Source organism: Leucoraja erinacea, chromosome 1, assembly GCF_028641065.1.
Source record: "Leucoraja erinacea ecotype New England chromosome 1, Leri_hhj_1, whole genome shotgun sequence".
Lineage (NCBI taxonomy): Eukaryota > Metazoa > Chordata > Chondrichthyes > Rajiformes > Rajidae > Leucoraja > Leucoraja erinaceus.
The window spans coordinates 73,914,118-73,927,360 of record NC_073377.1 but is presented as its reverse complement, the minus strand read 5'-3'; the positions used below and the strand labels follow the sequence as shown (position 1 = coordinate 73,927,360).

Here is a 13,243-nt window from a genome sequence, read left to right as displayed (position 1 = left end):
ATTAAATTTGAATGGCTGTGACTCCGGCTAATGCCAGGGATTTGATAATTGACAGGTTCGTTCCAGGCATTCTTGTGTTTTCAAGGCTGTTGCTTGGACTCATGTTGTCGACCTCCCTGTGGTGAACCCTGTCAACTGACCTCAGTCAGGCAAACAACAACAGAGACAACAGCAGAGCCGCAGCTTTTTTTAGAGCAGGCACCTACGGATGTCGAACCAGACGGCATCAGCCTGCTGCACAATTCTTCTGCCTCAAACGGTAGAAGGCTGTTGCTGTATTGAGTCAAATTTAAATAAATACAATTATGGATTTGTGCAGCCTGCCGTACGCTGTGGCCTACTGCTGACATATTTGACGGATACGTTTATTTATAAATCTCATTGAAGTGAATACGCTGGTCTGTGCACACACACAGCTCAGCTGGCGAGAATATTTATCCCGAATGACCCATGACCTGGGCATGCGCAGTTGTAATACCAAACTCGCTTATGCCAGTGGTAGACAAAAATGTTGGAGAAAATCAGCGGGTGCGGCAGCATCTATGGAGCGAATTAAATAGGCAACGTTTCGAGCCGAAACCCATAGACGCTGCCGCACCCGCTGAATTTCTCCAGCATTTTTGTCTACCTTCGATTTTCCAGCACCTGCAGTTCCTTCTTGAACAATCGCGTATACCAGTGTTATTGGCAAGCTGAAAGGCCTGTTTCTGTGCATTTTAACTCATGTGAACTCATCTAACTCAGTTTATGGAAGACGTTAGACAGGAACGCCTGCTGCTGGAAGGGCATTGGAATATTGAGGCAAAGGGTTGAATTGCAGCCTTGATTGAGGTGAAAGAAAAGTCGAGTTAGTGAGTAAATACTGGATCGAGCAGAAACAGTGAAGCAGATCTGACCTGCACAAAAACATAAACTGCAACCTATCCCATCCTGGGAACCCTGGCCATCTGGCTCGGTTCGACTCGCAACGCCGAGTGCGCAGACGCGTGGCCAGGGAAGGGGGCATGAACGCCGCGTCACCACAACAAGAGGGGCGGAAGTGCGGCGCCGGCAGCAACTGTGAGTGAGCGCGTGAGCGAGTGATCGTTGGTGGCGGTGGTCTCGGGCGGGCGGGCGGTTGGTCCGCAGCGGCGCGAGGAGCTGCGTGTATCGCCAACCGCGTTCGGAAACAAACGGCCGCTCACCGTGGGAGGGTGACGTCAGCGCGGTGAGTGGATGTGATGGGACGTGACGGCTGACGCTGGGCGCGGGGTGGCGGGCGGGCGGGGGCCCGGGGACCCAGCTCTTTGCCAGCGATGGCGATGGTGAGTGTGGGCGATGCGGCGCTGAGCGCTGCCTGCTCAGTGTAAGTGGCATTTCCTTCACACTGTTCCACTCGTTCCCACCTCTCCGTCCCGTTCTGTCCACTGGTTAATAAACAACAGGCTTCCCATGGGCTCAGGACGAGGTGTGTTTCTCCAACTAAAGACTACAACCAACCCACCTGTGTCTCCTCACTCTGGGGAAGAGTTTGCAGCCCTTGGGGACTCGAGTCAAGAGTGTTTAATTGTTATTTGTACCGAAACGGAACAATGAAATACTTATTTGCAGTAGCGTAAGAGACGTGCAAACAATAAACGTGGATAATATATAATAAACAAACTTCAATGAATTAATTTATTATTAGTGCAAAAAAGCCAGAAGTCCTTGGTGCAACCAAAAACATTCCACAGTTTGTGGTTTGGTGTTGTGTAGTGTTTAAGAGCCTGGTGGTTATATAGAACAGTACAACACAGGAACTGTGCCCAACATGATGCCAAGACCAACTCTTATAATCCATGTCTCCATTCCCTGCATATCCTTATGCCCATCCAAAATTATCTTAAGTGCCACTATCTTATCCTCAACCACTGCCCCTGGCAGCACGTTCCAAGACTTGCCACTCTTTTAAAAAAAAAAAAAAAAAAAAATTCCTTGCACATATCGTTTAAACTTTGCCCCTCTCATCATAAAACTATGTCAACGAGTATTTGATATTTGTTTCCACCTTGTGGAAAAAGGTTCTGATTGCCTTCCCTCGCTATGGCTCGTATAACTACATGCACTTCTATCGGTCTACTGGCACTTTCCAGCGTTCCACAGAAAACAATCTGTCTATCATGAAATCATGTCCTAATGTCAAAGCCTCGGGCTCCTCCTCCTCCCTTTTCCCTTCCTTCTCCCCCCACCCCCCATCAGTCTGAAGAAGGGTTTCGGCTCGAAACGTCGCCGATTTCCTTCGCTCCATAGATGCTGCTGCACGCGCTGAGTTTCTCCAGCAATTTTGTGTACCATCATTCTGATAAACCTCTTCTGCACACTTTCCAAAGCCTCCATATTCTTTCTGTAATGGTCAACCATAATTGCACACAATACTCCAAATGTGGCCTAGTTAAAGGTAGACAAAAGTGCTGGAGAAACTCAGTGGGTGTGACAGCATCTATGGAGCGAACTCCTAATTAAAGTCCTATAAAGCTACATCATGGCTTCCTGATTCGTACTCAATACCTTGACGAATGAAGCCAAGCGTACCAATGCCACCTGTACCACTCTACTTATATTGCCATTTTCAGGGAGTTATGGACTTGGACCACCAAGATCCCTGTGTATATTAATTTTTATGGTTGTGAAGAAGCTATTATTGAACTTGGTGGTCACAGTTTTAAGACTCCTATTACCATCTTTCCAATGGTAGGAGTGAAGCGAGGGAGGAGCCAGTTTTGTGTTTCTTTAATCTGGAGAAGAGTTTACCAGCCACAGGGGACAAAAAGTGTTACATCTGTCCATGAATTCATTGTCCAACCTTCCATGAATTCGCCAGAAGGAGAAAAAGTCATGACGTTTTGCTAAGGTCTACTTGCTAAATTTGCTAAACCACGAATCTTTAAAATAAACCTTTAGAACAATTTCAGGTAGGTTTCAATCCTGTTATTCTAGACACAAAACTCTGGACCAGTATTATTTTTGCTCATAATGGTCTATTACTGCATATCCCTGTCAAACAGATATTTTCTCTTTTATTTTTAGATAACTTAATTCACGCAGCATTAACCACTTTTTAAAAAAATCCTCAAATAGGCGCAGAGTTGTGCGGATATTATTTTATTCTTATTTGTTAGTATTGGGTTTTTTTTTATTAACTGAACTTTTTTTGTTTATTATGATTTTCCCGGAGTACTATGTTTAACTATCTGTTATGCTGCTGCATGTAAAAATTTCTTTTTTGGGGGCATATGACAATAAAACACTCTCATTGTCACTGTTCTGTGAGGCTTGGTCATTATGAGGCCTTGATCTCATTGTGCAAACTGAATTTTCATGTGGAATGTATATGGATCCATTATCCATGCTCTACTTTTGTTACCAATTTTATATTTGGTTTAATTCACAGCTACATTTTGTTTTTCTTTGTATATTACTGAAATCAGTGAATTCTGGTCATTAAAGATCAGCCAGGGGATTTTGAAATAAACTTCCAGAGGAACAATAGGCAATAGCTGCAGGAGTAGGCCATTCGGCCCTTCAAGCCACATTCACTGTGATCATGGCTGATCATCCACAAACAGTACCCCGTTCCTGCCTTCTCCCCATATCCCTTGACTCCGCTATCTTTGAGCTCTATCTAACTCTTGAAAGCATCCAGAGAATCGGCCTCCACTGCCCTCTGAGGCAGAGAATTCCGCAGATTCTCAACTCTCTGGGTGAATTCACAACACTCTGGGTGATTCACAACTCTCTTGGAACTTAGCAGGTCAAGCAGCATCTGTGGAGGGAATGGACAGGCCAGTTCAGAAACCACCTTTTGATCGATGGAGTGTGGGTGGGGGGGGGAGAAGATGGAAAAGAGGTGCAGGTAGGGCAAAGCTTGGCGTGTAATAGACGGATACAGTGAGAGTGGGTGATTTGCAGACGGGTGGAGTAATTGACAAATGCTAGAGTTGGAAAGGGAACAATAGTGTCAGATAAGGAAAGAAGTGATGTGAAATGTAAAGTTCAAAGTTCAAAGTAAACTTTATTGTCAATTCAATTATGCAACAGTAGTTACACAGAAGATTGAAATTACATTTCCCCATACTCCAAATGTGCAAGTAATATTAAAAACAGACAGACAACATACCAATAAAAATAGACAATAGACATTACATTATTTAAAATATTAAATATTCAAAGTGTGCCAAAATGTAGCAAAAACGTTGAGGTATTATAAAAAGGGTGCAACAATGAAAGGTGCAATATAGAAAAAGTGCAAATTTCGTACTGGAGACATTGAGCCAAAGTTATTTTCACTGTTTGTCTTTGTTTGGGTACTGTTCATGGAATTTTCTTAAGTGTGTTGAGTAGTCTGATGGCCTGAGGGAAAAAGCTGTTTTTGAATCTGGCGGTTTTGCTCCGCATGCTGCCGTAGCGCTTACCGGAAGGTAGGAGGGTGAACAGTTTGTGTGCTGGGTGGGTGGTGTCTTTGATGATATTGCTTGCTCTCTTGCGACAGCGAGATGGGTATAGGTCCTGGATTGCTGGTTGGGGTGATCTGGTGATCTTCTCCGCTGTCCTCACCACTCTCTGTAGGGCCTTCTGGTCAGCAGCAGAGCAACTGCCATACCAGACTGAGAGACTGCTGGTAAGAATGCTCTCAATGGCACCCCTGTAAAAAGTCGTGAGGGCAGAAGGGGGGAGGTCAGCTCTCCTCATCCGTCGAAGGAAGTGGAGGCGTTGCTGTGCCTTCTTGACTAGGGAGATGGTGTTGGTGGACCATGTCTGATCATCTGTGATGTGCACTCCCAGGAACTTGGTGCTTTTCACAGACTCCACTGCACTGCCATTGATGGTAAGTGGGGTGTGTGTTGTCTGTTTCTTCCTGAAGTCCACAGTTATTTCTTTTGTTTTATTGACATTGAGTTGAAGGTTATTGATATCACACCAGCTGATGAGTTGTTGAACCTCCTCTCTGTAGGCTGAAGCTGGGGGTGTCAGGAGAATGGGTGGAGGAGGAAGAGCAGGAATAAGAGGGAAATATGGGCCTCGATATGGAAGGAGTGTACAATGGAGGGGAAAAGAGCAGGGTGATTGTGATTGTGGGAGACCTTTTGTGCATGTAGGTGGGGCACAGGGAAGGGAATTAATTATTCATATTGAAGGTACACAAAAAAGCTGGAGAAACTCAGCGGGTGCAGCAGCATCTATGGAGCGAAGGAAATAGGCAACGTTTCGGGCCGAAACCCTTCTTCAGACAGAATAATTCAACAATTATTCATATTGTTGTGTTGTAAGCTACAAAAGTGGAATGTGAAGTGCTGTTCTCACTCTAGCAATGGAGGCCAAATCTTTAGCTATTTTTAAAGCAGAGATCGATATTCTCTTGATTATTAAGAGTGTCAAAGGTTACAGGGAGAAGAATGGGATTGAGAGGGATTGATAGATCAGCCAGGATTGAATGGCGGAGTAGAATCAATGTCTTATGAATTTATGAACTTTGATTATGTTGGCTGCCCAAGGAAGCATGAATGAAGATGAGGTTAATAGTTGGGTGTCTAGACTGGGTTTACATCCACAACTTTCGGGTCAAGACCCTTCTTCAGGCTGAAAGTCATGGGAGAGGGAGACGCAGAAGGGTGTAAGCGGTTATAATGATCCATCAAAGGGGATGTGGATCAGTTGTCAGTATCTTCCTCCTGTCTCCTCATAAGTTATTGTACTTCTGTTTTCTGTTTTTTCCCACTGTAAATTTTGATGATCCATGATCATGGCTAAATTATTTCAAGTTACAAAACTATCAATTTACATGTATGGTGATTTAGAAATCACGGCCATACAGTGAGATTTGTGGATAGTTTTTTATTCTAATGCTAAGCAAGTTAAAGAATGATTTGATGCAGGTGTGCAGGGTGCAAACATAGTGCCAGGTAGTTTTCTTTAGTGTCCAATTTACCATAATAAAAATGAAAGAGAAGCAATTACAGTGCCCTTCATAATATTTGGGACAAAGACCCAGCATTTATTTATTTGCCTCTGTACTCCACAATTTGAGATTTGTAATAGAAAAAATCACATGTGGTTAAAGTGCACATTGTCAGATTTTAATAAAGGCCATTTTTATACACTTTGGTTTCACCAGAAGTAGAAAGTACAGCAGTGTTTATACATAGTCCCCCCATTTCGGGGCACCATAATGTTTGGGACACAGCAATGCCATGTAAATGAAAGTAGTGATGTTTAGCATGGCCTCACAGGCGTTTGTAATTGCTCCTGTGTGTTTAATTGCCTCCTTTATGCAGGTATAAGGGAGCTCTCACCGCCTAGTCTTTCCTCCAGTCTTTCCATCACCTTTGGACACTTTTATTGCTGTTTATCAATTATCAACATGACGACAAAAGTTGTGCCAATGAAAGTCAAAGATGCCATTATGAGACTGAAAAACAAGAATAAAACTGTTGGAGACATCAGCCAAACCTTAGGCTTCCCTAAATCAACTGTTTGGAACATCAGTAAGAAGAAAGAGAGCACTGGTGAGCTTACTAATCGCAAAGGGACTGGCAGGCCAAGGGAATCCTCCACAGTTGATGACAGAAGAATTCTCTCTATAATAAAGAAAAATCCCCAAACACCTGTCCGACAGATCAGAAACACTCTTCAGGAGTCAGGTGTGGATTTGTCAATGACCACTGACTTCATGAACAGAAATACAGAGGCTGCACTGCCAGATGCAAACCACTGGTTAGCCACAAAAATAGGATGGCCAGGTTACAGTTTGTCAAGAAGTACTTAAAAGAGCAACCACAGTTCTGGAAAAAAAAGGTCTTGTGGACAGATGAGACGAAGATTAACTTGTATCAGATTGATGGCAAAGCAAAGTATGGAGGAGAGAAGGAACTGCCCAAGATCCAAAGCATACCACCTCATCTGTGACACACGGTGGTGGGGTGTTATGGCCTGGGCATATATGGCTGCTGGAGGTACTGGCTGACTTACCTTCATTGATGATACAACTGCTGAAGGTAGTAGCATAATGAATTCTGAAGTGTATAGACACATCCTATCTGCTCAAGTTCAAACAAATGCCTCAAAACTCATTGGTCAGCGGTTCATTCCACAGCAAGCCAATGATCCCAAACATACGGCTAAAGCATCAAAGGAGTTTTTCAAAGCTAAAATATGGTCAATTCTTGAGAGGCCAAGTCAATCACCTGATCTGAACCCAATTGAGCATGCCTTTTATATGCTGAAGAGAAAATGAAGGGGACTAGCCCCCAATACAAGCATAAGCTAAAGATGGCTACAATACAGGCCTGACAGAGCATCACCAGAGAAGACGTCCAGCAACTGGTGATGTCTATGAATTGCACACTTCAAGCAGTCATTGCATGCAAAGGATATGCAACAAAATACTAAACATGACTACTTTCATTTACATGCCATTGCTGTGTCCCAAATTTTATGGTGCCCTGAAATGAGGGGGGGACTATATCAGCATAAATCGAATTTCTGCTATTTTTCTACCACTGGCATGAAAATTCTTCTGCCCAAGGCTAGCTTTGCCCCCAAGCTGAACCCAAAGTGAAGTGATGAGGACGGAAAGATTTGGTCACTTGATTTTCAAATTGTGCTTGTTTCTGAGAAGCACAGGCTATGATTGACATGTTAAATAAAAATAGATGTTGACTTTTTTTGAGACACTGCTAAATTTATATCAGTGAACTTAGTAAAAGGTTTTGTATAAGTTTCAATCAGTTTCAATTATTTTACAGTCAGTAGACAAGATAATTATTAAAATACATTTTTTTAAATGATCAAATTTCCTACTATGTTCTCATCATTCTTAATTATCAGTAACTCTTTTATGCCAAGCAAAAATCAGGCTTGTCAGGAAGATTGTACATTTGTGGTCTAAACGATTTTTTATTTGCAGAAGCTTGAATGATAACTAGAATATTGCACTTTTATGTACAATTTACCAGTTGTGATCAACATGGCTATGCTCAACATGCAGTGTGTTAATATCTACTAGATATTCATTTATATCTTATGCTCAATAAGGTTCAAACCCTCTCAGCATTATTAAATCTATACCAAAATCGGAATGTTGGTTTTCTAGAGATCAATGAAGTCCGTATAAATGTTTTAATTGGCGTCTCTTATAGTTCAGTTTATTGGCATACTTTAACATTGTTATTTAACATGGTTAAAACATCATGGCTGGCATGGTTTATGTGGCATGCAGCATGACTTATCTTATCCCTTCATTTGATTACTATAGAAAACTCCAAAGAACAATTCTCGACTTTCCACCTCGCTCACTTTGTAGCTGCCCCTTTGAATGTAATTGAGGATTTGGGATAGACTGGATGAGAGACAAGTGACCTCCAGTTCAACTTCTCCACCACTGTTGGGCTCTTTCTTCATAATTCTTGTGTTCAAACATATATCAGACTACGGACATAATGTTTGGAGGGATATGGACCTAGCGCAGGCAGGTGGAACTAGTGTAGCTGGGCCATTTTGGCCGGTGTGAGCAAGTTGGGCTGAATGACCCAAGGGCCTGTTCCCACACTATCACTATGACTAAGGAACAGAATTAAGCCATTCGGCCCATCAAGTCTACGCCATTCAATCATGGCTGATCTATCTCTCCCTCCTAGCCCCATTCTCCTGTCTTCTCCCCATAACCCCTGACACCCGTACTAATCAAGAAATCTGCAATCTTAAATGAGCCACAATTTTTTTTTTTTGAACAAACCACTTGGAATGTAAAAGTCATTGTCTGAAAGCCACCAATTCCATCTCCTTTAGCCTTGACAACTCACGATCTAGTTTCTATATCACATCCTTTCAATCAGAAATAAGACAATTTCCATAATATTGCTTTATTCTGCCCCATCTCAGTTCATCAGGCACCAAAAGCTGCTATTGTGTTTTCCATATCAAGTTACTTCAGTTCTTTAAACTAATCTGTCACCTATGCTTGAATGTATCCACAGCTTGGCTTTCTGTATCCTGAACTGTACTAAGTACTTTAAAACCATTGTCCCCAATCTTAAACCTTGATTAATTCAAAATGTGTTTCTGCTTCAAATTTAAAATGTTTTTCCTTGGTTTGTGATTCTTCTTTTTTTTTTTTTTTTTGCCCCTCCAGCATCCCCAAGTCTTCCATTGCCATGTTGACCAGATTAGAGTGAGAGGTTCTGGGGACACTCTAACTGCCTCCAGACTTCTTAATTGCCAACTTCCACTTTTTTTGCTCTTACTCTGGCATCCTGTGGGTTTCCCGTCAATTTGCTTCATTATTGACAGTTTTATCCACAGTGGCTAATTCTTGCACTGAAATTATCTCTAAAATCCCTTTACTTCTAGATCCTCTCCCATACCACTGCCACCTATCTCAGTACAATCTTCTAACCCATCTGAAGATAATCAAACCAATTATGCCGATTCAAAGAATCAAAAGTAAAAGCAGAAAATGTTGGAATCACTCCGTGTTCGGGCAGCTGCTGTGGAAAAAAAAATTCAGGTTTAAGTTCCTTCATCGGACAACACCTGTAAGACCATGTTTTCAAGCACACGTGCAAATCTTTCCTCCCCACTGCCCTCGTCCCACCCCATTACTTTATTTGGGGCCCTTTTGCTGCATCTCGCTGAACGGGCTTGAAACCTTTTTTGCCATGTGATCTTGCAGGTATCCAAGCTGTTGCTATTTTTGAATATTCTGCTGTTTTTATTTATGGAGATAGGGTTCAGCAGTGGAATTTTTTTTTGTTGAGTTATCGCATGGTCCTCTAGTGGGGAAATAAAGGAACAGTTAATGATCATGTTGGGGAAGGATGCAAATGGCCCAGTGAGTAGCAATGTTACAACATTTGAGACTTTAAAAATCAAGTCTGCAATTTATCTCAACAGATAAAGCATAAAAAGACGTTTAATTTAACACCTAATTTACTTTCATATCTTCAGTATTAAAAAAGAATGGCCGTTTTCATACTCGGAAATTTGCATCTTGTTCCCTATTGCTTTTCCATTGACTTAACACAAAAGCTGTGATCCAGGACAGTCAAAAGCCCATAACGTTCTTAAAAATCAAGAGAACTGAATGAAATTTTCAGTTATTATAGATTGAAACATTCTGAAACAAATATAAAACATCTTACTTGGATGACCTGAAATTAAAGCATATAATTAGTTAATTACCTAATTGTAGTTAATTACAAAATTGACCGTTGTGACGGAATAATAATTTGAAAATTCAAAAATGTGATATTCTCAAGATCAGAACTTTAATATTATTGTATTATATGCTGTAAGTCCGTAACAGATAGGTAAATAAATTACAATTTCTAGCAATAGACCAAGACTATGAAGATCAGTTGCTAGCTGGTACATTGGCATATCATAATCAGTAGCATTATCACACTCCTCAGATTGTAACCAATAAGCAACTCTGCACACCTTGTTTTTCCTCAACTTTTCAATTTTGGCATTGTAGACTACAAGTTTTTACACTTCAAACCTCGCATGACATGCCTTTCTGCCCACTACTTTCCCATTACGAATGTCCTGTAGATTCCATTTCTTAAGAAAATGATTTTTTTTTAATAGCCTAAGTAACCAAATAACAAACTAATCCCATTCACACAAGACTTCACAATTTAACATGGTTTTTAAATCTCACTGTCATGAATTTATATCCCAGATGGAAGGCATCCTCTCAATATATTTAAAACTAGTATTTTTTTGCACAATACATGGGACTAAAAATATTTTTAGTATAAAAATATTGACTATGGATAGACAATAACACAAAAAAAAACGATTTAGATGCTCTTATGACATGATTGTCCAAAATAAAGAGCATTTAAATCGTCTTGCAAGTGTGTTTTTCTGGAATGCGATCGATTGGAACGTTGCATTTGCGGTGAATTTGAACCCCCATATCGGCAGGAAAAACACTGCCAGTTCGTATGGGGCCCAAATCACATTTTCGTAACGTAAAATTAGATTAAAGCCAGCCCAAGAAACAAGATTATATGTAAAATACACGACTTGAATTTTGTTTTGTCCCGTTCATGCGATCCGTCACGTTGTAGGCGTTGAGGGCGTTAGAAGTTGCTTTTTATTTTAATGTAATTATTAAATTGGCTCACAATTTAAAAGAAAAAAAAAAAAAAATTGGGAACGGAAGTCAGATCAATTTTTCTTCAGCAGCTAGCAGCCCGAGGAAATCCGCCGCCGACAGGCAGTAGAAAACTGCATTTTAATCCCGCCCCCCCCTCAAAGGCGCCAAAGTCGCGCACATGGCCAGTGGCAGAACTACAGTGCCACTGCAGATAAGTTGTGTAACGCTACAGTGAGGTGCTAAAAAGAAGAGGGTCTCATACAATAATCCTTGGATTAAAGCTAAATGCACGCTCCACCAGTAAGTGCATGTTTTGAAAAGATTGGTTTTGTGAGCTGCTTCATAATTTAGATGCCAGGTTTTCACTTTGCCACGGGTTTTTTTAAATATATGATACATCCACTGGAATAGAAAATTATAAAAACATTTTGTCTCCCTAAATGTGTAATGATTACTTGTAGTTACTTGCATTTCACAAGTCAATTTCAAATCAATTTTGTTTTCCTATATAGATTATAGAAAACAAAATGTGGCTTAGATTTGAATCAATAACAAATTTAAAGAAACATTCTGAAGAAAAAATTAATAATAAAGATTTCTATGCCTCAATACCTTATGTCCAAGAAGACAACAATGAGCCTCCCAAAGCATAGGATTATGTTTTTTTTTTTATCAAAGCAGAAAGACATCTTTCGGCATACAATTTCTCTGCCAACTCAGTCCCAGCTTCCTTCTTTTGGCATTTTGATTTTAAATGTGGTTTATAAAGATTTATATATGTTCTTGTCAAAGATTTATTCAGCAGAATAATAATGGTCTGATTGTAATCACATATGAATCATTAATTTGGATAACAGAGTTATTCCACAGTATAGACAATAAGTGCAGGAATAGGCCATTTGGCCCATCGAGCCAGCACCGCCATTCAATGTAATCATGGCTGATCAACCCAAGTCAGTACCTCGTTCATGCCTTCTCCCCATATCCCCTGACTCCGCTATTTATGAGCCCTATCTAGCTCTCTCTTGAAAGCATCCAGAGAACCTGCCTCCACCGCCCTCTGAGGCAGAGAATTACACAGACTCACCACTCTCTGTGAGAAAAAGTGTTTCCTCGTATACGTTCTAAATGGTTTACTCCTTATTCTTAAACTGTGGCCCCTGGTTCTGGCCTCCCCCAACATCGGGAACATGTTTCCTGCCTCTAGTGTTTCCAAGGCCTTAACAATCTTGTATGTTTCAAAGAGGTCTCCTTTCATCCTAAACTCCAGAGTGTACAAGCCCAGCTGCTCAATTCTCTCAGCATATGACAGTCCCGCCATCCCGGGAATTAAGCTTGTAAATCTACGCTGCACTCCCTCAATAGCAAGAATGTCCTTCCTCAAATTAGGGGACCAAAACTGCACACAATACTCCAGGTGTGGTCTCACTAGGGCTCTGTACAACTGCAGAAGGACCTCTTTGCTCCTATATTCGATTCCTCTTGTTATAAAGGGCAACAGAAGATTAGTCAAGCATGATTTCCCCTTCGTAAATCCATGCTGACTCGGACCGATCCTGTTACTGCTATCCAAATGTACGGCTATCTCATCTTTTATAATTGACTCCAGCATCTTCCCCACCACCGATGTCAGGCTAACTGGTCTATAATTCCCTGTTTTCTCTCTCCCGCCTTTCTTAAAAAGTGGGATAACATAGCTACCCTCCAATCCACAGGAACTGATCCTGAGTCTATAGAACATTGGAAAATTATCACCAATGCGTCCACGATTTCTAGAGTCACTTTCTTAAGTACCCTGGGATGCAGCCCAACCGGCCCTGGGGATTTATCAGCCTTCAGTCCCATCAGTCTATCCAACACCATTTCCTGCCAATGTGGATTTCCTTCAGTTCCTCTGTCACCCCAGATCCTCTGGCCACTACTATATAAGGAAAATGGTTTGTGTCCTCCTTAGTGAAGACAGATCCAAAGTACCTGTTCAACTCATCTGCCATTTCCTTGTTCCCCATAATAAATTCACCTTTCTCAGTCTTCAAGGGTCCAATTTTGGTCTTAACTATTTTTTTCCTCTTCAAATACCTAAAGATGCTTTTACTGTTCTGCTTTATATTCTTGGCTAGCTTA

The 13,243-nt window shown here is 41.2% G+C and overlaps 1 protein-coding gene across 8 annotated transcripts in view; it reads left to right on the top strand.

The window, feature by feature from the left end:
- The first annotated feature begins 780 nt into the window (after positions 1-780).
- The window catches only part of LOC129698412 (kelch-like protein 5), a 100,394-nt gene continuing 87,931 nt past the window's right edge, over positions 781-13,243 (top strand). For 2 of the 8 annotated variants that reach the window (XM_055637605.1, XM_055637577.1), the window contains exon 1: positions 781-1,059. The gene's annotated coding sequence lies outside the window, so the exon portion shown is untranslated. Of the gene's footprint in view, positions 1,208-1,326; positions 1,346-2,767; positions 2,931-13,243 lie in introns of those variants that run through there. The other 6 variants (XM_055637573.1, XM_055637569.1, XM_055637603.1 and 3 more) reach the window with 3 other exon arrangements.